This window comes from Chamaea fasciata, unplaced genomic scaffold (genome assembly GCF_029207755.1).
Source record: "Chamaea fasciata isolate MVZ Bird 193981 ecotype frontalis unplaced genomic scaffold, bChaFas1.0.hap1 SCAF_5, whole genome shotgun sequence".
Taxonomy (NCBI): Eukaryota; Metazoa; Chordata; class Aves; order Passeriformes; family Sylviidae; genus Chamaea; species Chamaea fasciata.
In genome coordinates, this window is record NW_027094090.1 from 65,492,828 (window position 1) to 65,519,580 (window position 26,753).

Here is a 26,753-nt window from a genome sequence, read left to right on the forward strand (position 1 = left end):
AGAAACTACTGATGAAATTAGAGATTATTATAATTTTCTTAGAAAGTATGAGAACATTCTCAGTTTTTGGTATTTTAGGAACTCAGTCTTGAGAAAACACAGATTGATTCACTCTAGTGAAGTCAGCCTATTTGGAACCTTGCTGAACTCTTGACTACTGTCCTTTATATCAACAATAGTGTTTTAACAACAGATTATTTGAAATCCAGTCAGGTAAAGTAATCCTTCATAATAAACCTGGAAGGACAGCTGAGTACAACAAATGAGGATTTTCAGATAAAAATCAACTGTATGTCAAAAAATAATCCTCTTGTTCCATTCTGTCGTCCTCATTCACAATCAGTGAAAATTAATAAAAGAAAAATACTCAAAACCAAAAAGGCTTTCCTGCCTTAAACCTCAGCTACAGTAACCAAAATGTGCAATATATAAAGGGCTTTAACGAAATCAATTTAACAAAGTAATTTTCGTTTTATTATATTTCCATAATTCTTTTAAGTAAGTATTCAAAAGCCACTTTCATGTTCAAATTATAATTCTTTTCTGTTCAGTAATTTAAACAGAAACAAACCAGCTGTAAGTCTCCAGTGAAATGGTTACTGTGTCAACATTTAAACAATAACAGACCTTATACAAGGGCAATCATGTTTGGTTTCGATTAATGAGGACAGAAGTCTCCTTCTTAGTATACTGCAGTTTCAACTTGGAAGACTCAGCTGCACTGCTGTTATTTGGCAAGCAAAAGGTACTCACAGATACTAACTTTCAACTTCAAAAAGATGCAGGTAAAGCAAAGTCAAAACCATCAGGATAATCAAAAAGCATAAACTTGAGACAAGGATTTTAACAATACAGACTTTATTAACTATTCCCCACTTAACACTCATAATTAACGTGGATGAGTGTGACAACATCAACACATCGATACCTGGCAAAGAAGCTCAAATAGTTACTTTGCTCACTTGCATGCTTCAGTTGATTAGCACCATTTGTTCTATAATATTCAGAACAAAGTTATGTCAGTGGTACAAATATTTGTTTCAAAAATTTTTTCAGTGTATATTTAAGACAACATTAAGAATTCACTGGCAATGAAAACATGTTATTTCATCCATATTGTCACACATTCATTCCCAGGACCCCATGTCATGATCTGAAGAGAAGCAAAGAAAAGAAGGGTGTAGAAAAAAAATAGGAAACAACAAAAACCACCAACTGAAGCTGGTGCTTGTCAAAATAAAACAAATGAGACTGAGTCAAACCTCACTGCAATATGAAGTATTTGCTTTTACTCCAGTTAAAATTTGGCTAGAAAGTGCCCATCCCTTCCTTGATATTTTTCCTGTCAAAAGCAAACATTAAATCATATGTATTTGAAAGCAAATTGTAACGGTAATCTCAAAAGAGAAAAAATTGGTATCATGCCCTTCTCTTAATAATGGATAGAGAAAACTCGAAAACACACACTGTTAAACCACAGACTTAAAAGAACATAGTTGGTACACCACAACAACCTTTGTAAAGGCTGTAAAGAGTTAAAACACAACCAATATAGTTGGCCTCAGGCCCTGTCCCTGCAGGATGGGAGACCTGTGGAAAGGGGCTAAAAGAGTAATTGCCCAGGAGCCTAGTTGGTAAGGGCTGCTGTTGCCTCCTTGGAGGAGCCAAAGCCAATCTGCTTTATGGAAGGAGATACTGGAGACATTACACTTTGCCTAGTTCCCCATGATGGTCAGATCATGCAGAAGCACAAGTGCAGCCAGGCATGAAATCACAAACAGGTGACAGACATATCTAACACTCACCCCACACGGATATGGAATGGCAGAATTCTCAACCTCCCATCCTCAATCTACCCTAGAAAAGAAAGATTTTCCTCCTCTTCTCAAAAGGGAAAAAAAACCAAACAAACAAAAAAAAAAAAAAAAAAAAAAACAAAAAAAAAAACCAAAAAAAAAAACCTTGACATGTCTCAAATATGCAAGATCTGCTTCAACTAAGTAAATAGCAAATGTCTTTAAGAACTTCTAACATACTGGATTTTCTTTTCAAGAGAAATTTGTAACCTGCACAATGAACTAGGAGAACCACATTTCAAACACCACTTTAACAACAGTGTTATTTCCCTAATCAGTATATTGACAGTAGCCAGACTACTGAAACTGTATCATTTATGGAAAAGCACAGTATCAAACCACAGTAAAGGCAGTCCAGCAGAGCCAGCTACAGCCCAACAAGGAGCAAGAGACCGGTGCTCACACACCATTTTGCTTTGTGACCTTGAGCAACACCACACCAAGGTTTATAATTTCAATATAATTGGTATTAAATTATAAACCAGAGTTTTTCCACTGAATTGTCCAATGAAACTTCATCACAGCAACTGGACTATCTAGAATTGCACCTGGACCTGCACATTTCCTAACTCATACAGAAAAAGACACAGATGGAAGGTATCTTAATCCTAGTTGGCATGTCAGTCAGTGTTTATCCCACATCAAAGGAACACAGCTTAAGCAAACCTTGGCTTGACACTCATTCTTGCTCTGCCACTATGTCCTGAATTGTGCTGGAAGTGGTGCTTGTAGAGCCATACTGTAAACTGATCAGACAGCTGATTCAGTTGAAATGCAATTTTTCATCTGGATCAATTTTTCCATACAAGGTACAGTTGAACTGGCATGGTACAGTGGAACACCACCACAAAATACAAAAAAAGAAATCAGTCAGTCTGGACAATAATTCTGTTAGTCCAAGTAGGGCTGCAACTCAAACGAAACAAAACTGGGATGAACCATTATGAACAATTAAAACGCATTTGATAAGCCTGTCTTCTCCTTCTGTCACATCACCTCCCACTTCAGGCCAGCACAAGACTCTGCAATGACACACAATGACCCAGGTGTAAAAGCCAGTCTTCTGGTTCACACTCCAGCTAAGTCGGGTCGCTGGTGCAGTTTGCTGTGCAGCATCACCAGCACTTGTGCCAGCACATCACAAGGACAGAACCAGCTGATACCATTAGTACATCCAAACATCCAGCCTCTCCCTCAGGGAAAGAGAACTCTTTCTCAGATCAGTGCCAAGTTTTGGTATGGAACACATCACCACAACTAAAAAAAGAAAAAAGGCATCCAGTCCTCAAGACTACAATAAAAGCTATAATTGGATGAATTTGATTTAAATGTTTTCAATTAAAAGTCTGATGAGGGCAGAGAGGGATTTGAAGGATGCTTTGAGAATTTATTAGCATTCAGGCTACAGTATTTGGAAGTCCTGTGAAAGACAAGGAATCCTTTTCTGCAAACCAGCGTACATCTGTTTCAAGGCTTGCCAGACAGTTATACCACTTTATAACTGTCATTGTAGAATGATCAATCAGAGAGTTACACATACTAATATCCAGAACCTAATTAAAATTTTATAATGTTTCTTTTCCTGTAATTTCCAACTAGACTAGAAACTTTCCCATAAAGAAATGTTGTCATGCCATGATCTTTAAGTGAGTCACCCAGAAGTTAATAACAGTATTAAGAGCTAGTATTTCTTATCCTCTATAAGGGTTTCAGAGTAAGTACCCTCAAGGATTTGTATCTCTTCCCTTACCAGGCAAAAGCTTTCTATTGTGGCATTTTTCCACTTTTCAGCCAACTGCTTCGGACAAGAGTAGCTGTGACACCACAGATGTTTTACAGCAGCAGTATCAGCTTCAGCAAACTTTTAAGTCCTCCACTGTCCAGCTGCTCACTTTCTGTTGCTACACTGCCCCTTCTTTGACTGGGGAATCTATTTAGCTTAAAACCAGACATTCTTACCTGGGTATTCAATAAAATCAATTCCTCAGTCCATCGCCAACTACACGCACAGCTGTGTCACTACAGTGCACGTGTCCGATCATTTAATAACGCCTTTAGATGACTGCTACCAAAAGTAGCCATCCTGATTTCTTTTTTACTTCCTTGTGCCTTATTCTCCCTCCTCATGACAACCGAGTTTTTGTGTGGCTGGCCGGCAAGCCAGATCAGCAACAGATGCAGATTAAAACTAGTAGTGCCTGTGTGTATGTGTGTGAGCAGGTCAATTGAACACAGATCAGTTCCTTGATCTGGTTCAGCCTGGGCTGACTGACAGGAGGTGAGGAATGAGCAGGCTGGACTGCTCCTTTTGTTGGCAGTGCCAGTTTAGTGTCTAACCACAGGACGTGGTTGTATGATATAGCTAAATTGGTCTAAGCTGGCTCTTGCCAAAAGGGGCATTTTTGGATGAATGTCGTTGTTGCTTCCCTGTGCCAACATTGGTGCTTGTCTGCCCTTATGATGGGATGATTAATGGAGCTGAAATGACAGGAAAATAATCCTAATACCTTCTCCCCCTACCAGTTTATTCTTCACTAGTTTACTGTTGGTCAGAGAGGTTTCCATACCGTATGTGTCTGGCTAATTTGTTTCCCTCTCACCTCCCGGGCTTTGAGCTACCCTTCAGTGATCCTGGATGAGCAGCTTTAAGAGAAATTTCTCTTAAGTAACTTTGTCATATGATAAATGTAAAGCAGAATACTGCTTCTACCAAAGACTAAGCTAATCAGCTTTCCTGTGTGTTTAATGTGATATGGTGTTGCAATGGCAAGAGGATGCACTTCAACAGCTACCATGTAAAACAAGCTTCAGAGCAGTTTAGTCTTTGTAAGTTGCAGGTTTGATAAAAGGAGTATTTTTCAGAAAATTCTTTATGGCTGTGGTTCTTAATCTTGCACCTTGTGCAAAACTCACTCTGTCTTGTCTATCTGAAATTGAAGTGTTTAAATGCCTTCAGAAGTTAGAAATGGATGAAAATTAGTTATTATTTACAAGTAATGTAGCCGTTTCACGTTTACCACATTTAGTGTCTGCTCTTTTTTACCTCTGGGAGATAGGATTTGGGAGAAAAAGGCTAAACAGGCCCCAACTTAAGGTACACAGATTTTATTAACACACACTAAGAAAAGCAAAGGGAAAGGAAAAAAAAAAAAAAAAAACACAAATAAAATTTCAAAACCAACCCTTTCTCCCACCACAAACTGTTTATTTTCTACAAACAATGCAAAGAGGCAAAACTCAGAACTCCACATCAGTCCTAGTTATAAAACAGTCTTTCATTCAGTCTTTGAGAGAGAGAAGTCTCTCCTGTTGTTTTGGTAACTTTCCACAAGAGAGACAGTCTGCTTGTGGCTTCTAACTCACACAAAAGCAGCCTGCCCAGGAAACCTCTGCAGTTGTGGAACCTCCCATATCACTAGCCTTTCCCATGACTACATATGGGCCACAGACTCACTTCTTGGGGTGGCACTTTTAAAGATAAACAACTTCAAAGGTAAAGGATTCTTCATTCCAGAGTACAAAGATGTCTTCTCCCTTCTTCACTGGCAGAGGGCTTCTTCTCATCTCTCTCTGTTCAAATCTCTCATGGGATAACCCAATCACAACTTCTAATTCAATATTCACTCAGTAAATTACAGATACCTTTGTTTTAAAATCCACAAATCATCTCCATAATTCATACTGTTCACAATTTAAAGGATTATTCTAGCATATTGATATTACAGTCTGTTACCGTAACTCATAGGAGATTTTCAGCCTAGAACCAAGACAACTTGTCATCTCTTCCACCTAAGAGGTCACTCTTCCCTTACTGACTCAAGACCTCCATATTGTCCCTTTACAAGTCTCCAATTTGGCTGTCTCTCACACTAGGGAAAAAGTTAGGGCTTTGGAAATTTCATCTGTGCCAAGAAAGAGTTAAATGTTGCCCAGGTCTTCCAGGCTGCAGGTGACTTCAAGGCCGAGCCAGCCAGGCTGATGGGGGAAGGGGGGTAGAAACTCATGCCGATTGGAACAGCGCAGGCAGTTAGGGATCTCAGCTGCAGCCTCCGCTCCCACCCCTGGCAGTCAGTGGGGGGCCCAGAGGCACGGCCAGACCAAGGCCAGCTCCCCTGCAAATGGTGGGGAGCAGTGGGGCCTGGCCAGCCTGGGCCTCCCCTCAGGGTGTGTTACCTTCTCTGGCCAGAAGCAAAAAGAGGGCTTGGCTTGGGCACACTCAGTTTTATATGGGTATTACCAAAAGTCACCTTCAACTCTCTTAGTGGTCAAACTACCTGCCAATAGAAAGAACTGCCTCCTGACAGGTCCCTGTCCTTTCCAAAACAAAGTCCCAGGTCCTGGCAGGGCAATATTCCATTAACTAAAAACCAAACTGTGTGAACCTATGACAAATGGCTACTGTTTCTCTTCAGTAGATCAGTTTCCTCCCAGGTGTCATGGTCCATGCTTGTATTGTTGTGACAGTGGTTTTGTGTTTTAAAGCAACATAACTTAAAAACTCCTGGCTTCTGAGAGCATGCTATTGCCCCTGCATGATTTTGGAAATATTCACATACTCATGGTTTAATTAAGATCCTGACAGCCAGTATTTAAATGAACCAAGGACTATCACCTTCCCTTACATGAAAACTCAACCAGAGTAAAACATAGAGGAATTTTAACTTAAAATTAAAACATGAAAGAAAATTTAAAATAAGTGAGTAAAAATCAGAAAAGGACAGGGAAAAAAAAAACAACCAAAACACATGCAATTCCCAAATCAAGAAAGGACACCTTCCTAAACAGCTTTCCCTTGTTTGCATTACAGGACCAAGTTGCCAGGGCAATAGCAATTTCCTACTGATTTAAGAATTGCTAAGCAACCTCCAGCACCTAACAGCAACAGCATGTGTGTGCAGCTGGGCTACTTTGAGTAGACAGGGCATTTTGGTTTTTTTAAACTTAAGAGCAGCCTTCCGTTAAATTATCGTACCAGCTAAGATCAGCCAGCCAAGAGGCAATCTTGGGGCAAAGTGGATAAATCTTTGAAACAACTGAGAAGACTGGAAGAGAATGCCGTGATATGCCCAAAAGCAACTATATCCCCCCAGGTCATCACAAATTAAAAGAATAACCCAAGAGAAGTGAAGTTTATAGCAACAACAGGAAGACCAACAGAGCTGTATTAAAAAGATTATTTTGTTTCCTTTCAGTCAGCTTAACTTAGGCACACAACTGTTGGCAGAATTATTTCTCCAGTTACTTGAGAGCTAACATGATGATACTGTCCATAAAGAATATATAATAGAGTCAGCAGCAAGGCAAAACACCACAAAGACTGTATCCTAGAAGAAGTACAGTCTTGAGGACTTCTTCAGGAACCACCTTAAGTTAAGAAACCAAACTATGCAGACCACTAAAAAGAGGCCACCTTTGATTATGGAGTTTTATTTTTAACACACACATTCCACATGCGTTTGACTTCTGCAAAATCAATCTGTCATCAGCTTCCTTCACTTCCACAGTAATTGGGAGCAGGGAGAGGCAGAGGGGCAAAAGCAATCAAAAAGTAACCAAATTCGTTCTGGATTAGAACCCGTGATTTGAAGGTGTAAACTGTCCATTTTGCCATGATCACAAGCCACTACACTGCAAAGCCTGTATTATAAAGGCAAAGATTGCAACACACGGGAATGAAGATGCTGGTAAAACACAGATGAGTAAAACTTCATCTGAGCTAAAGAACCGGAATCCATTTGTTTACTGTGCCAGCAAGACTGCGGTAACAAAGGATATCTTTGAATCTTCACTGTCTTTCTCTGCTACCATCTCCAGCAAATCTAGCAGTACAAGAGTCAAAATATGCTTGGGCCAGCAAGAAATATTATCAGACAAAAAGCATGAACAGCTGTATAGAAAATGTGGGGACTTGAAGGAGAAAAGATGCACATCTAGTGCAAAGCAACCAACAGCATCATTTGTGCTGCAGACAAATGCAGCCTTGCACATGATTTTAACAACCACTTATCAATGATGGTATTTCTCAAGCGCTAAGTATTTCCTTCATAAAACTAACATTTTCTTCACTCCGTCCAGCAGGAATAGAAAGTTTTTAAAGAGGTCTTGAAAAATCATCATTAAACTTTAATTTCTTAAAGCCACAAATAGCAAGCTAAGAAATGTAGATTGATATTCCAGCTATTTTTTAAGAAATTTTTTTCAGTCTTCAATATGTATTCGGAGGAACTTTGTGGCTCTCAAGCTCATGGAACTTTGGGTACACAGAGAACTGGTAATACCAAAGCTAGTTTTGAGATTAGCAATGATACTTAGAACAAACAATCCTTGCTGGAGAAAAAAATTAACTCTCCACCAATTTTTGAAGTTCTTACTTTAGTTCAAAGCATGAATGAGGACAACATCCTTCTAATTTCAGAGGACGTTAAGCCTCAAACTGGTGAAGTCCTTTGTAGACACCTAAGTCTCTCATACCTCTCAGTGTGTTGAATGAATGATCTAGTTTGTGAGACTAAAGATGACAGCTACTGAAGAAATAACAGTTTTTGCTGAAGTTCAAAGAACAAAAGAGAGGAAAAAATGTCACGTTCAGGTGTCATATATGTTAGTGGGTACACTAATGTATTACAGGCCTTGGTCATGGTAGAGTCCAACATCATAATTAAAAGAAGAATTCAGCCTACTGCTATCAAGCTGTTGGCTCCTGCTGCTTTCCTTTTGTCTGATCTAATGATTGTGCACCCACAGGGTGACTCAGGTCAGCCGAACCAGCAGATGATTCACTCTGCGAAAGATCAGAAACCATTTTTGCCTGGATCAGTCGGCTGGCTGGCCATGCCCTGTGGCTGCACAATCACCAGCTCTGATGCAAAGGAAGAAGCATGAGTGCAAGGCTGTGCAGAGGTTTGACCTGCCTTTGCAAGAGCAGCACACTGAAAAATCAGCTTAACTGTAACGTCAAAGATCACACTTTGATATCTAGCAGCGGTGCCAACTTAGGCAGCCTGCTACATGTTCCCATTCTCATACCTTCCTCACCGTGAAATCAGAATAAATCTTACAGAGACAATATGCACCAGACCAGATGAAAAATAATCTAGAGAAAAACACTTATTTCCAGGAGGATGTGTTCCCCAGAGTGGCTCACCATGGCCACAAAAACAGCTATACCAGCAAAACAGAGGAAGCTGAGAAAGGAGCAAGGTGTTTGAGCCTGCACTGCTGCCAAAGAAATGCATGATGAACTGCAGTGTGTTTAGAACAGTATTGTCTGCTTTCCACCACCTTCTGAGTGGCTGGCTTCCTTGCAATCACTGTGTGATGCATCTTTTAAAATTTCCTTCATGTTAAAGGCAAAGCATTCCTCCTCACCCCACAGGGGCAAGTAGTGGAAGCAATGGATTCAGCCAGCGGCAAAGGCATGTGGCAGTGGATGCCAACAACCGATGGAAGCAGGGAGGCTACAGCAAACTAGAAAAGGGAATGCTGATGATCTGCAGCCAGATGTGAGCTTTGACATGGAAATTCACAGCTGAAAAAGTATGAAGGAACTCCTGCTGAATATGGATTTAGAGAAGACTGAGACGAGAAAGTCACTGGACAAGAGAAGCATGGAAGTAAGGCCTCAGAAGAAACAATACACTTTCAGACAGAAGAATTGAAATTTGGGTCTAGAACAGGATGATACAGGACATAACAAAATGGTGACTTAGGCAAGACAGGAAAGACAGCTCAGGGAACAAATCTAGACTAAAATAAAAAAAAAAGGAAAATTTTTAATTTATACATTATTAACAGAAAAGGAAGAATTAAAATAAAGTAGTTAAATTTCAGTCAGTTCAGTTCCTGGCACAAGCACTCATTGCAGCACAGAGCAGCAGGCAAAACTGCAAAACTTTAGAATCTTTAGGATTTTTTGGCAAGTTATTTTGGCAATTTACTTTTGTGTCTGAGGAAGTAGCTTTATATTTTATCTAATTCAGTCTGATCGTGGGCTGTGACTGAGATAGTATCTCCACACTGTATCACCACACCACAAATTGAAATTCTCACCTTCTCTCCTTCAACCAGTGACTCTGCAGCCATAGGGCAAGTCAATTCAGCTTGCTGTTCTGAAGGAAAGCTACACCCTGAAACACGCTTGTTTTCCCATTGTGATAGCAATCTGAACCCTGCAACCATATATTCCTCAGATCTCATTAAAAACAAGTAAAGAACCAAACAAAAAACCCTAAACCAACAAAGAAAAAAGAAACAGAGGAGCAAGACCCCTTGAAAAATGGCAGCTTTCAGTTATGTCATGTGAAGTACAGTGTGAAACCAAAGCCTCAAACAGAGTCTACAAGAAGTTTTCTGACCCCAGTCACATTCTTTAGTCATGACAGTATGAAACTGTCTACAGAAATTAAACTGATCTGAACTGGTTTTGTCTCTCCTCCCCATCAACAGACACAGAGTGTGGAATTCAAATTTCTTTGCATTTATTGGCATCTTCTAATGCAGCTATCCAGCATGACATCCATCAAGTAGAAGGCCCAGCAACTGATTTACTAGATAATCTGCTCCCTTTCTCCCTTACAACAGCTGATTTTCCACCCTTGGATTTCCCCACTACTGAAAATAGGTAAGATTTTTTTTTCAGTGATTCATAGAGAAGCTAAGATCAACATTACAGTCTTGTTTAAGCTAACCAGTTTATTGAAAAGAAGTACAAAGTACTCCCTAACATGAAAATCTAAACAATGTGAGTAAAGAACATGGCGTAGGGATGGGGGAATCAGAATTGCTGCTGTTCTTTGGAAATTCAAAAGATAACAAATTAAACTGCTTCTTTTGTTGAAACAACAAGTCTTACTAATTGCTCAGCAGCATAGAAAAGTGCACGTGTGCTGTTTATACTCCTGACGCTATGAAGTCCTTACTGCACAGCTGTCACATTTGACACTAATATAAATTCAAAATTGTTTATCTCTAAACAATACTATCCCTCACTTTTAATGACTACAAGCAATATTCAAGTCAAAACCTAAAAACAAAAAGGTGCAAACTAAAGACAGAAAAAGGAACACAACATATACCTTACTCACAGTTCCCACGGACAAACCCAGCTCACTTCCATGCCAGCAGCTCTCTCCCCAGACACTGAAAGAGAAAACAGGACACAAATACTCAGAGATTTAGAAACAAACAACCAAACATAACCAATCACAGCTCATTTTCTCCTTTAAGATAAAGGAGCGAAGCCCTTTATCTGGGATTCATTTTAAATAGAATCTTTAATTCATATGGTACCTGCTACAGAAGTTGGACTGAAATACCAACACGACTGCCATGCTGATATACACACACCATGCTACTTGCAGAGCAGAACTTTTATTGTAGGACTGCCACTTTGTCAGTTCTGAAGAATGCATTGTTTGAGATGTACTAAGGTAGAGTATTCACCAAATCATATACTCAGTTTTCTAGACCTTATACTGAAATAATTCTTAAACACTGGACAGTAGAACTTGGAGACTGTTATAACTAGTTTATCACACCAGGTTATCAATCCACATAAAAACAGGGAAAAGATAAAAGTACATTACAGAGATCTGTCAAGACAGCAACAGGAATCCCATTTTAAAGGTGGGAGAGAAGAACCATCCCATGCACCTTAAAAATTCATAAACGTACTGAAGTAACACACCATTTTGTTTGGCAATACAGTTCTAAAAGGCATATACAGCAGTACCTAACTAGAAAATAATTACTTTGGAGAGGTCTAGAAGATTGTTGTTTCAAATGGCAATGAAAAGTGTCAGAAGTTGCCGTTCATTTACTCCTACTTCCTTAGTCACCTTCAAAAAAAATACACATCATCAAAGTTTCCATTCCATTTCCTCCTCCGAGCTTCTTGGACTTTAGGGCTTCCTAGACTTCAGAAGCACAGAACTGCAGTCAAGATGCCATGATATTTTGTCCATAAGATAAAATAATAAAGAAACAGGCACCTCCCCAAATACAAACTTCAGACCAGATGGACTTTGGACATGAGTATTAACATAGTTCCACTGAAAAGGAAAGAAAAATTTTAAAAAAGAAAAATATAGTATACGCTATCTACTACTTCAACATCAGAGAATAACATCAGTTAGACTGATTAGTCTTGATGCTTGGATAGTCAGTGTAACACAAAATGTGAGTTTTCTGAACACCAACAACTAAAAGAATTTTATTCTGTTTACACTGTTTAGAAAAAGCTACAGGTAATGAATTGCACATCTACATGGTCCACTCTCCTCCACTTAACTCCACTAATTTAAAGAAGAGGTTTACAATACTGGTACGAAAGAGAAAAAAAAACCAAGCAAGGACACAACCACTTCAGAAACTCCTCTTACAGAGAATGTTCCTATTTTTCTCTGAATAAAAAGTGCCAGCACACATTAATCATGGCTCTATCACAGAATCAAGGGGTCATTCTGCCACTTCTCCCAGTATTTGTCATCAAGTCAACATTTAAAATTACTTGCAACTACTTAATTAATTTAATGTGACAACCCAGCAGTCAAACTGCTACAACTGTTAATTAAAACATAATGATGCACAACTACACAATAAAGTATATACTTACAATGTACTTTTTACAGAATTGCAGATACTAGATGTCCTAACAGGCAAGGCAAAAAGGCCTCAAGAAGTCAAGGAAAGCCTTCCACAAAGATAATAAACAGTTAACCACTTTTAAGAGTTTGCTATTCCAACATGATGAACAAGATACCTGAAAATTTAACAAAACAATTTTGCTGCAACATTCTTCTTGACAGCATTAAGCACATAACAATTTAGTTGTGATGCTGGTTCTTTAAATCACAAATTATAAGTGAGTGAAACTTATCCATATATTAAATCTTGACTTCAGTGTAAGTTTTTGGCATAGTTTGGTTTTGAGTGGGATTTTTAATTCCTAGTTTGGTGCTGCTTTGGGATTTGTGGTGGTTTTTTTGGGGTTTTTTTTGGGTTTTTTTTTGGAGACTCAAGTATCCCTTAAACCACTTTTCACAATGGAGAAGCATGGAGAAGTTAGAAATGCATTTCATTTAAAGATTTCTGCTGGCCAATCCCTAATTTCCAGTAATCTTGGTTCACAGAATATTATCTTCCAATTTAGGATTGCAACAGCACTGATGAAGCTGAACAATCACAATGCTGCTGCATTTAGTTTCCAGCACTTAAGAATCATGTTCTCCAGAGTCTCAGTTGAGTCAAGACAGATCCAACAGTGAGTTTTTTCACTATCTGCCTGTCCTGGTACAGGGAATCTGCCAATTTTCTACGGAAGTGAAACCCCATAACCAGTCAAAATAATCTCTGTATTTTCTTCAGTGCATTTTTTCCTGGCCTTAGCTTGTTTACCTTTCCTGACAGTAGGCATGAACCGTCATCAAATTTTTTTTCTAATATGCGTATGCTAATAAGATAAGAGATGCTGCAGGCATAATATATTCCTATTGTTACTCTTATTCACTCACTCCATGGAATTTCAATCCAGATTCAAGATGAAACAACAGAAAACCCAGACACACCCTGTCTTCAAAATTAACAAGTCAAACTTCACAAATATTTAGCAGAATATTACAACTGTAACGAAAGAGAAGCTTTTTACTGCTCCTTCTATGCTGCAGTGAGTGAGCAAAGATTAATCTGATAACTGAAACATTTTCTGGCAAAATTCCACAGTTAAACTGCTTTTGCTATTCTTTACCTACAGCACAGTCAAAACATTCCTCCAACACTCCTTTTTCTTCTCACTGACTTTTTTTTGTCAGTGCAGGCAGAACTCTACTGTCCAAGATTTTCTGAAGAAAAAATAGTGTCATCTCTAAGAAATGCACAAGTCTCATCTTGCTAATAAACTTCTCCATCCAATGGAAAAGTTTATATGTCAGTGTTTACATGTTCAAGCCAAATGGCTGCTATTCCAGTGATTACAATGCGGTATTGCCTTCACTGGTGACCTGGAGTTTCACCATGCCAGAACAACACAGAAACTGACTGACATGACTCTCAAGTCTGATTGGAACATAACAACGCAGAATTCATATCCCACCCTTCCAACACCCAGATTATCTCACAGATGGAGGCTTTAAAAAGATTCAGACTCAAGTAATCTGCTCCTGTAAATCATATCCAACAGGACATATGAGAGTGAATTTAGAGACAGGTATATTAGGCCTAATATTAACATGGCCCTACCAGTCACTCAGAGAAAACTCTCATCTGGATGCAGGTCCATCTTACACAGTAATATAGAAATTAAGTCACCATCTGGACTGTAATCACATTCTGCTGGGAAACTTCTTATATTGCTATAAAGATCACAAGGGAAGGCAAAACCAGTATTTTTTTTTAATTATTCAAGTAGAATCTTTTGATGTTTTTTCCCAAGTTTCGGCCTGAAGGAGGAACTTTGCGCAGAGTTGTACCATCACATATATAAACAATTGTAGAGCAAATGAGTTCATCATAACATGGCTATGGTTGTGTGTAAAGGATGATCTCATTTGAGTAAGCTTAAACAGGGTATCAACCACATGGATCAGCTGTGCAAGGAAGATATATCCTCAATGCTCCACTAAACCATGGGGAAGGGTAGGACTCAAGGAACCATACATCCCCTCCCTGGTGTGTATATAACTAGTAGTAATTGCCACATATTACATGAAACATTAATTTGAGGTTGAAACAATCTGTGATGTAGACTGTCCCAGACAAATTAATTTCACAGAACTAGATGTATCATTTTAGTCTTCTGTTCCCCTAACATGAAGATACTCTGAAGACGATGTGTAGTCAGCATATTTATTTGCCTCACTAGAAGATGACAAAATAGGAGTTTCTGCACTGCTTTATGCCAGGGTACCTGCACTGTGGTACATACACATTTCAATACATGCCCATGGCGGGCAGAGACAACAGCAGCAGCAATGCCTGACCATGTCAAGGAGAAACTTTTACTTTCAGCGCCAAAAAGGCAGTCCCCAGTGATCAGCTGTTAACAAATAACATGCTGGCACACGCAGCAGCAGCAGGTACCATGCTTCCTCTACTGAACTCCACAAAAACTCTGCTTTTCTGGATCAGCAGGGCCCAAAGAAGCTGAAATAGGGAGCACAAGTTAATTAAGAGGGATAAGCAGAAGTAGTTGACATTCCAATTTGTAGTAAGAGAGCAAAAGCAGATGGATCATGAGGTTAAGGTGCAGAAATCTCCAATTAAAAGCTCAGCCTTTGGCTTTCAAGATTTAAAAAGACTTGTGAATCCATGTTAGATTTCACCTTCTTGCAGAGGTGTTATCAACATGGCTGTGTGCCTAAATCCAAGATATTTCTTTGCACAAGAATAATGATGCTGTGTGCACACACACACGGAAATGGGGGAGGGAGAGGGAAAGGAATGCTGCACATACTAAATTCATTACATCAATTTCTGAAAGATAAACCAAACAAATTTAAACAATTACATTACTCCACTAAGTGACAAATTCTAAGATTTATCTGTGTGGAAAATAAGTGTCTTATTCAAGAAATAGGAAAGTATAAAAGGAAGTGAAATACTGTTAGCAGCCTTGTTTCTTTGCATCTGAAAACAAGAATATCAGACTGAGGGCAGACTCCTGTACAAGCTGCATGCACTGTTTGCCCTTTGCAAGGACAACCCACATTTAAAAATCAGAAGGCTCTAACTGACGAGTGTGGCACATCAAAGTCTGATAATGAAAACTGTCCTCACCCCAATGCCATTCATTTCCCCCGAAGAAGCCACTTAACAGAGTTTGCACTGCAGAAAGCATTCAAAGGTTGGAAGGTGAAACATACACATTAACAAGACACACAGCATCCCTGAAGAACTGAACAGAGTATTTGACAAAGAAATGAGTCTCTGAATTCACACAAACTCATCCATTTCACCTGACACCCATACATAAAAGAAGAATCATAGGAACAGTTTTAAACTATAGCTCCTTTTCGCTGTAGCTCTTACTAATCCACTCCTCCACTCCAGCTATGCGTTCCTGCAGCTCTCCCCCATTTTTTATTCGGGGGGGGGTCTGTGGGGGAGAGGAATAGAACATGCCCAGATTAAAAATCAAGTCTCTAACCTGGCCTAGCATGCAGCCCCACAGACTCCACATCACTACTGACATGACAGCACATGGTGGGGAGGGGAAAAAAAGGCAAAGGGAAATATGAACTGTTTGAGAGACAGCCCTACTACTAAAAAAAATGTCTGTGTAACAACAGCCTCTGTTTGCAGTCGCAGTCCAGCAGTATGTCCAACAGGAAATAATTAGATTTGGCTTTCCCAGAGTAGGTGTCTGACAGTTTGAGACCTCTGAACAATTGCTTTTTCTGCTTCCTCTCCACCAGTTTCTCAGGAAAAGACACTGACCCTCAGGACACAACTGATCCAAAAAAACAAAACAAAACCAAACAAAACAAAACAACCAAAAAAAAAAAAAAAAAAAAAAAAAACCAAAAAAACCCCAAAACAACCAAACCAAACCAAACAAAAAAAAAAACCAAACAAACCCACAACTCTTAAGAGGAAGAGCTTTTTATAACTGCAATATGATTTGCTCATTATTACCACTTTTTACATGGAGGAAATCAATGGTGCTCCTCAAAAGGGATCTTAATCAAATACTGAGTTATCAGTAAGTAAACAGACATTGAGATAGTCCAATGGTATTATCTACAACACAGGAAGGACAGCTGAGTATAGAGAGTAAAGGAGTGTTGGAGTTGCCATAAACTGAGCTTTTGAGGTAAAAAGCATTTAAGGTGACACTCTGTACATTCCAAATGAGTGCAACAAATGTTTTATTGTGACAATGTTTTGACACATCATAAGAATTCATCTGCTTTCTGCTCCAACATCCAAACCTTTTTTGTTCTGATATTTCTCTCTCTCTAGTACAGTTGCTGTTTTCCCTACCAAATACCATACAGGAATTTAATCATGGCTCAGTAGTGAAGGAAATCCAGTAGAGATTGCTATTATTATTATTATTATCATCATCATTAAATTAAAAGGTGCTTTTATTGTCTGAATGTACATTTCACCTGAAGGTTCAAGGATGAAAGTCTGGGAAAAATGCTGCTGCTTTGCCATGCCAGTAGAAGTCAGCATTAAAAAAAAAACCACAAGCAAGCAAGCACTCCTCCTCAAACCTAAGAGTTTTCCATTATTTCATATTGAAAAGGAGGAAAAATTAGACTGCTTTAGGAAAATACCACATTCTCTTAGTTCTACATCAAAATGTCTTCTGCACTCCCTTTCTTTGCATTTTATTTCATGATCTGCTTGTTGCCTGAAGATTTGGGAGCCTTCTCCCATATGATGATAGGAGTAGATGGTCTTAAACAGAAATTAAAACTGCTTCCACAATTGTTGGAACCAGCCAACACAGTACTGCTCACATTTTGTACAGAATAGTGTGATACTCAAGAAGCTGTAACTGGCAATATTTCACTCCTTTCCTGAAATCACATTTGGTTTCTAAATTATAAGTGAGGAAGGACTGGAAAGGACTCAATAAGCCAATATCTCGTAATTAAGAAAGGCAAATTTGCCTACTTGTGGAAAGCTCAAGGCATTTGCTTTTAGCCCCGACTCTTTTTCTCCTTTCAGGAGAAAGCACAAATCTAAAGAACAGAAAAAGAGTTCACAGTCACCTTCAGATTACACACTTATTTTAAATTCTATTATTAGATTCTATTTAATCACAACTATTAGATCACACATTAAATCACTGCAGCAAATGAGAACAAATCAGTGTCCCTTTCATTTCATATTCAGTAACGACTGAAATAGTTTTGGAAATACTTATAAAGATCTAAAGGCATTATACTTCTATCAGTTCAACAGTAATGGATTTTACAGAAAAGTGTCTTTACAGAAACCTAGTGAGGGGTTTTGTGCAAGCAGCAGATATCTTTTAAAATCAGTGGTGGATGTTCATTTTTTTACCTGAAAACCAACACACAAGTAGAAAACACACTTCCAATAAGTCAGCTATGCCCCAACAAGCCCTGATGTCAAAAATAAATTTAAAATAAAGAAAGAATGTTGGGATATACACATTCAGCCCAGAACAGCTCATTTTATATTTTCCAGATATTCAGAGTCGTGTCTTCAGATCCTACCAAGAAACAAAATACACACTTTGTGTTCTAAGATACAGAAAAGAAGCTACAAACTCAGAAACATATTTAATGTCTTCAAAATATATTTTCTATGGATGGTAGATTGAAATGCAGTTTCACAGCACAGGCCTTGAGGTCTGGATAAACGATACCAGAAAGAGACTGCTATAAGCAGCAGCAAACCTGCAACCCTTTATTCAGTTCACTCAAGGCTCATTTTGTAAAACGGAACCACACGGAACCGTATGAACACAAAGTTTGCACGATGTAGCATAAGGCTACACAGATCCAGATCATAAAGGTCTCAGGAGGGTTATTTCTGCTGACACATATATACAATTGTCAGTTTTCATCCGTGATCAGGGAAGATGTGAAACTACAGTCCTCTTCGATACAAGATTTTACAGTCACAGAGAAGACAAACGGCTGAGACACGTGGATGTTACCTCAAATAAGCACCCAGCCACAGCAAGGACAAGCATCTTCCCAAGTGGATAAACCAACCCCGCTCAAGGGAGCCCGGCGGGGGTGGCAGGACACGGCGGCGGCTGCTGCCCAAACCCTTGCGAATCCCTATCAGCACTGCCCGGCCTCGAGCGCCGGAAAGATCCCCCCCAAACCACCCCCCACCGACCCGCTGAACGCCCAGGACCGTTCCTAGCGGGGAGGGCGGAGAGGAGGGCAGAGCGTTCCGGGGCAAGGAGGACGCCGCGCGAGGGTTCCGGAGGAAGCGCAGCCGCTCCGCGTCCGCGGGGAGCGGTCGTGCCCCAGCGCGGCGAGGCCCCTCGGGGCGGGCCCGCGCCCACTCTCCATCTGCAGTTGGCGCTCCCCGAGGCCGCCTCGCAGGTCCCGGCTGAGTGGGAACCCCGCGCTCACCTGGTCACGGCCCCATCTCGCCTGAACGCACCCGCGCCAGTCCCCAGCGGAGAAGGCGCCACTCCCGCACCCCGGCCGCGCCACCGCCGGCCGGCGCCTCGCAACCGCGGAAGAGTCTGCCCCCCTCCAGCCTCGCCAATCAGAGCGCAGATGCGCCAGTGAGTGGCACGTGAAGCGACCAATGGACCACGAGCACCTGGGGAAGCTAAAGGAGGGGGGCGGGCGCCGCCTGACTGACGAGGCGCACAGCCAATCAAGAGGCAGAGATGAGGTCATCGCGGGCGGGGCGGAGAGGGAGGGTGCCTGCTGGGCGGAGAGGGTGCTTGCTGGGCGGGGAGGGGCGGGGCCTCACCCTTAAAGGCGCAGCGCCTCCCTTGTGGGCGCCGTGAGGTGTGGGGTTGAGTTAGTAAACGAGGGGGGGGTGAAAAACATGGAACATTCCATAAGTCCGGGCAGTTCTGGGAGTTTCGGGTTTAATGACAAGTCAGAATATTTACTTTCCTTTCTCCCATGATTTTGGCCAGCACCGCCCACACCTAATCCTTGGGATGGGAATGGGGGGTTCCCGGCAGGGGCTGGATCTTAAGTGCTGGAAACTAAATGCAGCAGCATGGTGATTGTTCAGGTTTATCGCCGGACTGTCGCAATCTTAAATCAGAAGATAATACTCAGTGAACCAAAATTACTGGAAACTGGGGACTGGCCCGAAGAAATCTTCAAATGAAATGCATTTCTAACTTTTCCACGCTTCCCTGTTGTGAAAAGAAGTTTCAAGGGTACCCAAGTCTCAAAATCACAGAGCAGCCAATAAAGTGGACTGTGCTGCTATCACTGCCTGACCTGTGACTGAAATGCAGGATGCTTGGCAGGGTGGTCTGGTCCTTCTCTTGGAGAAGCACAAAGCTTCTTGATGTGGTACAAAGCCAGGAAGATAAATGATGGAAGTGGGTGAAATGTCCATAATGAAAACTTTGCTTGATTGTGGTGGGGTTGCGCAGAAAATAGAGGAATGATGGCATCCCTATAGAGTAGGGCAGGGGACCATAGTTAATGTGTTATAATATCATAGTCAGTGCACTTTACCTGCAGTGATGCTTTCAGCCCAGTTTACTGTATCTCAAAAGGACAGAGTCATGACAGACCGTAGCAATGCTCTGTAAAGGATTGTCTCGCACTGTGAAGCTGGAAAAGCTAGGATCACCTTTCAAAACAAAGAAAAGAGTGAGGTATACAATAACAAGTGATATAAACAAGGCGTCATGGGCCTTTCCTTATCCTCTCATACAGGCAGAGAAGTGGAGGATGTGATATAACTGCAAAGCAAAATATGTGAAGTAGTTAGGAAAAAATGTTCGTGCCATGTACAATTAATCTGTGAACTTCATTATAAGGAGCTTGGTGACACAAGTATCTAAGAAGAACCAAATTCTTAGCCAGTTACAGACTATCAGCCACTATCTTGCCCTGGTTTCCAATCCTGACATTTACAGCTTTTTGCTTTTAATTTGCAGGGATCTAGTTCAGCTTTGGCTGCACACATAAATCTTTGAAGTAACATAATTCTTCTCCCTGCTGTTTGACAGGGTTAGCCCTCCAGAGGTAGTTTAGTGGAAGAATAGAGTCAAAACCACAAAACATTTCCATGCATGATGGTGATTCTGGGGGTTTCAGGTCTAGTGACAAGTCAGGAATATTCACCTTCCTTTCTCCCATGTTTTCTAACAGCTGTTTAGGGGTCTGAGATAAATGAATGAGAAAAGTGAATGAGAAAGCATGGATGTCTTCCTGTTCTACATTGCCAGTTTTACCAATTTTAGTGCATGGATCATTCCTGAAATCATTTGCTTAGGAGACTTGCTAATAGATCTGTCTACAGAACAGTAGAGGACAGATGATGTGTGCAAGGGCATACCACAAACTGATGGTAAAACTCACAACACTGCCCGTATTTCCACTTCACAAGCTGAAGTCCTACTCACTGTATCTTCCTTCAAACAGATGAACACTTAAGAGATGGAACTAATTTACAAACTCTGCCTGTTATAGATTGTTTTCAGTAGGTACTACTATGCTTTTCTAAGTTTTCAAAGATATTTACAGGCCTTCATACAGATACAGTAGGGGAAATCATAAAGAAATAATTCTGCTTGTCCAGAAAATCTCTTTGTCTTCACCAGGAACAGGGACAAGTGAAGAACATGTATTACATGTGAGCTATATTTTTTGTTTTAGTTTTGAAGGCCTCATAATTTTCAGTAGCTTTCAATTTCTTTAAGACTCATAATGAATTAATTTAATTCACATTTTATTAACAAATGCATAGGAATATCTGCAGGATTACTGAAGGCAGCAAATTAAGTCTCTTAAAATATTTCCATTGGATTTAATGTTAGATTAAAGTTTACACGGAACAAAGAAGGCACTAGTGCAGTATAACAATACAATCGAATTCAATGCAGTTACAGTGAGACTGTATATGTGCAGTTCTGAACTCAATGCATAATTACAAAATCAAGTTACTTCTGGGTGCCTATCATGAACAAGCTTGGGACCTTACACAGAAATATTGGATTTTCCTGACCTGATGTCTTAGTCATCATTGACTTAGCATTACAGTCACTTTTGTGTTTGGATTTCCTTTCTCTTTAAAGAAAAGCAGGTAAGAGTGGAAGGGGAAAAATCAAAAAAAAGAACAAAGTAAAGGATGTCCATAAGAGTGTTTCTAAGGATAAAGTTCTTAAAATGGCTCAATCTGGTGCTTAACATTAAAGGCTGGATGGCCTTTAGCCATCTAAAGATGACTCTGCTTAAAACCAAAAATTATTACAGAAACTTTAATGACCCAACAACTCAGAACATGCCTAACAGTGCTTCAGCATTAGGCTGATGGACACATCTAGAACCTTTTTGGCACAGATAACTGGTCCAGCTTCATTTTTTGGTAGTAATGAATTCTGCTGTCTTGCCTTCTGACTGATAACATGCATCTTAGCATCTCAGCAAGACCCCAGGTTTTCCAGTGGTGTGCACAAACCACAGCAGCAGGTGCTCGTGAGTGTGTGTACCCACAAGCAAGAGTGTGCAGGGACTTCCTGGGCCTCTGGGGAAGATCCTTCCAGAGGCAGCTGGCAAAACAGGGATGATTGCCAGCCCTGGGCTCAGCAGAGCCTGCACTTCAGCTGCTGAGGCCAAGAACCTTCAAGACCTATGCTCAAGGGAAGCCACCCCAGTGACACCTCTGCCTCAGCACCTCCAGTGAGCACTTGCATGTGGACAGAATCTGTTGAGCCATAATTGCCTGGATCAGGGCTGCAGGAGCCCTTACAGCAGACCAAGCACTGTCCATCACTTGTTCACCTCAGCTTCCCTGTCTGGCCTCGAGCCAGATCCTACAATTCCCTCACAGGCTGCAGGGCAGAGGTTGAGAAGGAGGGTGTGCCAGACAAGGTTGGACAGGGAAAGGAATAGGAAGGTGCAGAAGTACTGGAGTTTAGGCACATGTTTGGGTATGCAAGAGGAGGAGTAGACTGAGGATTGGGGCCCTAGTGGAAAGCAGAGGGCTGTGAATAGTCCAGCTCTGAGCAGCAGCTGCTGTAACCCCCCACAGTGGTGCCACAGTCCTGCTGTGTTGGGAGTTCTTGTAAGAGCTTTAAAGGGAGCAGTTGACTTCAGGGTTGCATTATAAAACTAGGAGGAGATGGTGTGTTCTCAGCCTTATTTAATCAAGTCCTGACAAGCAAGAGACAACTGGAAAAAGTGCCTAACAAGATTCCTTGCCTTCAGTGAGGCCAGTTGCTTTCACTTTTTAAATTGAACTCTGCTCTTTACATGGTTTCATTCTTTCTTTCCATGACCTGCCCCTCAGTGGTTGATTTCTGTCCTATAATCCCTACAGAATAAGTGTCCCCTGAGAAAGAAGTTGGGCAAGGACATAAAGATCTTAGAGAGATAATTCAATGGCTGTTCAAAATGTTAGAGACACTCATTTTCCTGCCTTATTAAGGATTTTCTCTTTTGAAATGGGTCAGCAGTTTCAGTTTGGTAAACACTAAAATATTTCTATTCATCTAAGTTTTGCTGAGCAAGGAATCTACCTTCCTATGTGCCCTTGACACAAAAAGAGGATTTTGCCTGCTCAGCTGCTCAAAGAAAGAGTAACACATGGGGAAAACAGAGCAAAGGAAACCGAAATCCTTTTTAAAAGTATGTCCTTTAGGCAAATACCAAGCACGAATATCGAGATTTTGCAATAAATAAATTGTTTGGGGAAGTGTAAGTGCTCTTAAAAAAAATGTGTGGATTAGTATCAGAGTCCAGGGTTAATAATTAGTGTCTCCTATCAAAGAATACATTAATCATTACCTTGAGGTTGTGACGTCCAAGTTGTGACCCAAATAGATAGAGAAGCATTTACCGTAGTAAATAACACAGTTTACAAACTCATTGGTCCAAAAGTGCAGGATTAAAGCTACATTGTGGTTTATGAGAAGAGGTGAAGGTTGACCATTTGGCTCGAAAAGACTGGAACAGATACCAACTCGTTTCTGGGGCTTTGTAGTATTTCCCTGCTTCCCGTAGATGGAGCCAAACTGACATCTTCCGTCTGCCTGTGTTTCACCTGCAGTGTATGCAACATCCCCAAATTCAGAGAACTATGCAGCAGGAGAACTTGTCGTGGGTCCCTAAGGCCCCTTACTGCCCGTTCCGCTAGGCTTCCTAATTTTGGTTCATTGCCTCCCAGGTCCATTACCACAGTGCCATGGCAACAGACAGTGACACACAAGTGCACTAATACAACACTGATCTTCCGTTTCAGCTTGAGGGGAAATGTTTTTTCAAATGTTACAAATACTACCTTTCTAACCACACATTATATCACAGCTTTTGCTACTGGTCTATTCATCTGCACATTAAATGGATAAGGCATTAGAAAGCATCTTTTGGAGATTTTTTCCTTCCATATTGCACTGTGATCTTGGGCAAAATTCTGATCTACCAGGTATTGTGACTCTGACCTCTGACTGCAAAAAGTTTGGGATCAACAAGATTGCAGTGTAATGACTTGTAATAGAAAGTAGGAGATTCATATAACAGAGAGGAGGAGTCTACAGTCTCTGCCACCTGCAAAGTGATAGCTAAATTACAGAAATTTGATCCAAAAGCTGCATAAGACAGGCACAGCTCTCAGCAAAACAATAAGAGAATTACAGGGTGAGGAGTGAGAATTTCCAGTATTTAGGAGTAAGAAACCATAGTTACTCTCCTGATAGCAACTTAACTATCTTTCCTCAATTCAAGAGCCAAGAAAGGCATCTTCACATCTGTGTTTAGAAGAGTGAAAAGCCACTTGTCCCAGTAAGGGGCAAGAATAAATACTTCCACGCTTATATTACTTACCTGGCAACAGATGTCACTACACTGGATTTGAAAGTGCTGTGGAAACATCTGAGACAACTTAGACAGAGTGCCCTTTTTCTAGCCTTTTATTTTTAAGCAAAACCAGAGAACACATAATTTTCTCAAAAGACTATTACGTTTAATGGGTCTGTCTTGTTATCCTGCCATTCAGTGTTCAGACTAAATCATGATGAATCGAAACATGGAGACTTGTGTGTTGGTAATATCCCAGTCATATAATTGTGCAACTAACTGGAGAAAAGATCTGCGTCCAATTTTATATCCCTGTCATTCTACACCTATCATGACATTTGCAGGAGTAATTTTATCCCTTTGTTATAAATAATCAGGAGCTAATTCAAAATCAAAATATTTATTTAGCAATTTCAAAAATCAGTTTTAAAAACGCCATGATAAGTCAGGACAACATCGATCGAATGTTGGGTGGACCATCCAGCAGCAACAATGGTGCTCTCAGGTATGGCCCCACATTCCGTGTCTCAGGGTAGGTGTTTTATACCATTTTTCTGCCCTGAGGCGAAAACACGACTGCCACAAAGAATGTGGATTCACCCAAAGAACATGGCATCATGGAAACAATACAATCGTTGAAATGTCCTACACCCCGTGAGGGATGTTTGAAAGAACTTCCTGAGGAATTCTATGAAAGTCTGAAAGAAGAGTCTCTGAATTTTCTGTTGGAAGGCTTGATATAATCATCTGTTAATCTCCACCCAGATCGATATCAGATCCTTTGAGTGACTGTGAAGGTGTGATCAGTCCGTGATTAATGAGCCGTTTCCACGTTATCTCTTCTGCAAATGTCCGGGTAGCACCTTCAAGCTAAAAAAAAGACTTTGGAATGTTTGGAGATGCCCTCAGACCGTTTCCAGGAATCCGGGGTTTTTCAATACCAATGTATAATTTTACGTACACAAAATTAATACACAAATTTTATACGGCACATCTATTACAGTCCCCCACCTTCCACAGAGGCATATGGAGTGCAGCAAGAGGCTGTAACAACCAAATGGTTGAGAAAGCTGGGAAAGGTTTTCTAGTGCCAGACCAGTCTTTTGGATGAAGCCTTCTTTTCCAGAGGCTTGCTGGAAGGAGGAGATGCTGGAGCCCACTCTGGTTTGGCGCATCCTCATCAGGGCTGTATTCTCAGCTGCTGTTCTGACTCCATGGTCTGCACTCGAAGAAGTTATGTTCTCCATCTTTCATTGCCAGAGAAGGTGCAGCTGGAGAATTTGGAAAGAGAAGATTTGATCCCCATACAATCCTGGGTGTTCCCCAGAGTGATGAGTAATCAGCATGGGGAGAGGAAGTGTGTGACACTCATCTCTACTTAATTTAGATGTTTCCCATGAAGCAACAGGAGGATCTTTGGATTCCTCTTTGCAAAGCCCATGTCTGATTTCAGCTGTGATGTCACCCTGCAAGAGCTGACTCATCCAGAAGGGCTGTGGTTCCAAGGAACACATGCAGAGGCTGGGAAAGTTCAGAGCTATTTGCAGAGCTTGGGGGAGTTGCACTGTGGGGTTCCATTCTCTGGAAGAGGTGCTGGACAGAGAGTGTCCTGTCCAAGAGGTTCAGTAAAACTGAACAGTGCCATGACCTCACAGGCTTCAAAGCAAACAGACTGCAAAGGCAGAAAATAGTAGAGGAAAATAATCACCATCCAGTGGGAAAGAGTTCCTTTGGCATTTTGATCTGACCAACCACCTTCGCATGGCTTAGCTACATTAAATAGTGTCTGGAGCAGGATTTTGGCAGTGCCCAAAGATGGACCAAAGGGAGATTGTGCAATACAATAGCAGAGTATGCTGTTCACCATAATGAGAACATCCTCATCTTCTGCCTCAGTTTACCTTCATCTGTTTATTGTGATAAATATTCTAAGATTAATTAATGTTTTTCTTTTTATATTACTTTATAAGTCTATGTAATAGTAGTTTGAGAGTTAGTTTGTGTTTTACTGTATAACATTCTTAAGCCTAAGGAATGCAGGGTTCCGGGAAGACATTCCTCTGCCAAGAAGCAGAAAATCACCCATCTTCGAAAGAAAGAAGAGTGCCACCCATGGGTGATGGAGCTGAGTGCCGCCATCAGCGATCATCGACCGAGTGCTCAGCACCCCATATCCATCATCTCAATCTCATCAGGGACATATATCTCAATACCTGGTTCCAGTAAACCCAGACATTAGTTTATGTCTCCCCAGAAAAACTATTCACCAAACTTGCAACCAAAAAAGAAACCAGATGAATATGAATCAAGGACCATATACACAAAGAACCGATGAAGTAATCGGTTGCACAAGCCCAAAAACTATATAAAAATAGGCCCTGCACACTCCAAATTTGTGAACTAGAGGGCGATTCTGTGCCATAGGGGGCAGGATCTGCAGTTCTCCCAGTGCCAATTCCCGGAA

General features: G+C 40.7%; 1 long non-coding RNA gene across 1 annotated transcript; it reads right to left on the reverse strand.

Moving 5' to 3' along the window:
• Positions 1–959: 959 nt before the first annotated feature.
• LOC136289915 (uncharacterized) lies at positions 960–18,933 on the reverse strand. Its single transcript, XR_010720893.1, has 3 exons — positions 18,920–18,933; positions 10,931–10,994; positions 960–994 (listed from the first exon to the last, which is right to left on the reverse strand). It is a non-coding gene; the product is annotated as an uncharacterized lncRNA (long non-coding RNA).
• Between the last annotated feature and the right edge of the window lie 7,820 nt (positions 18,934–26,753).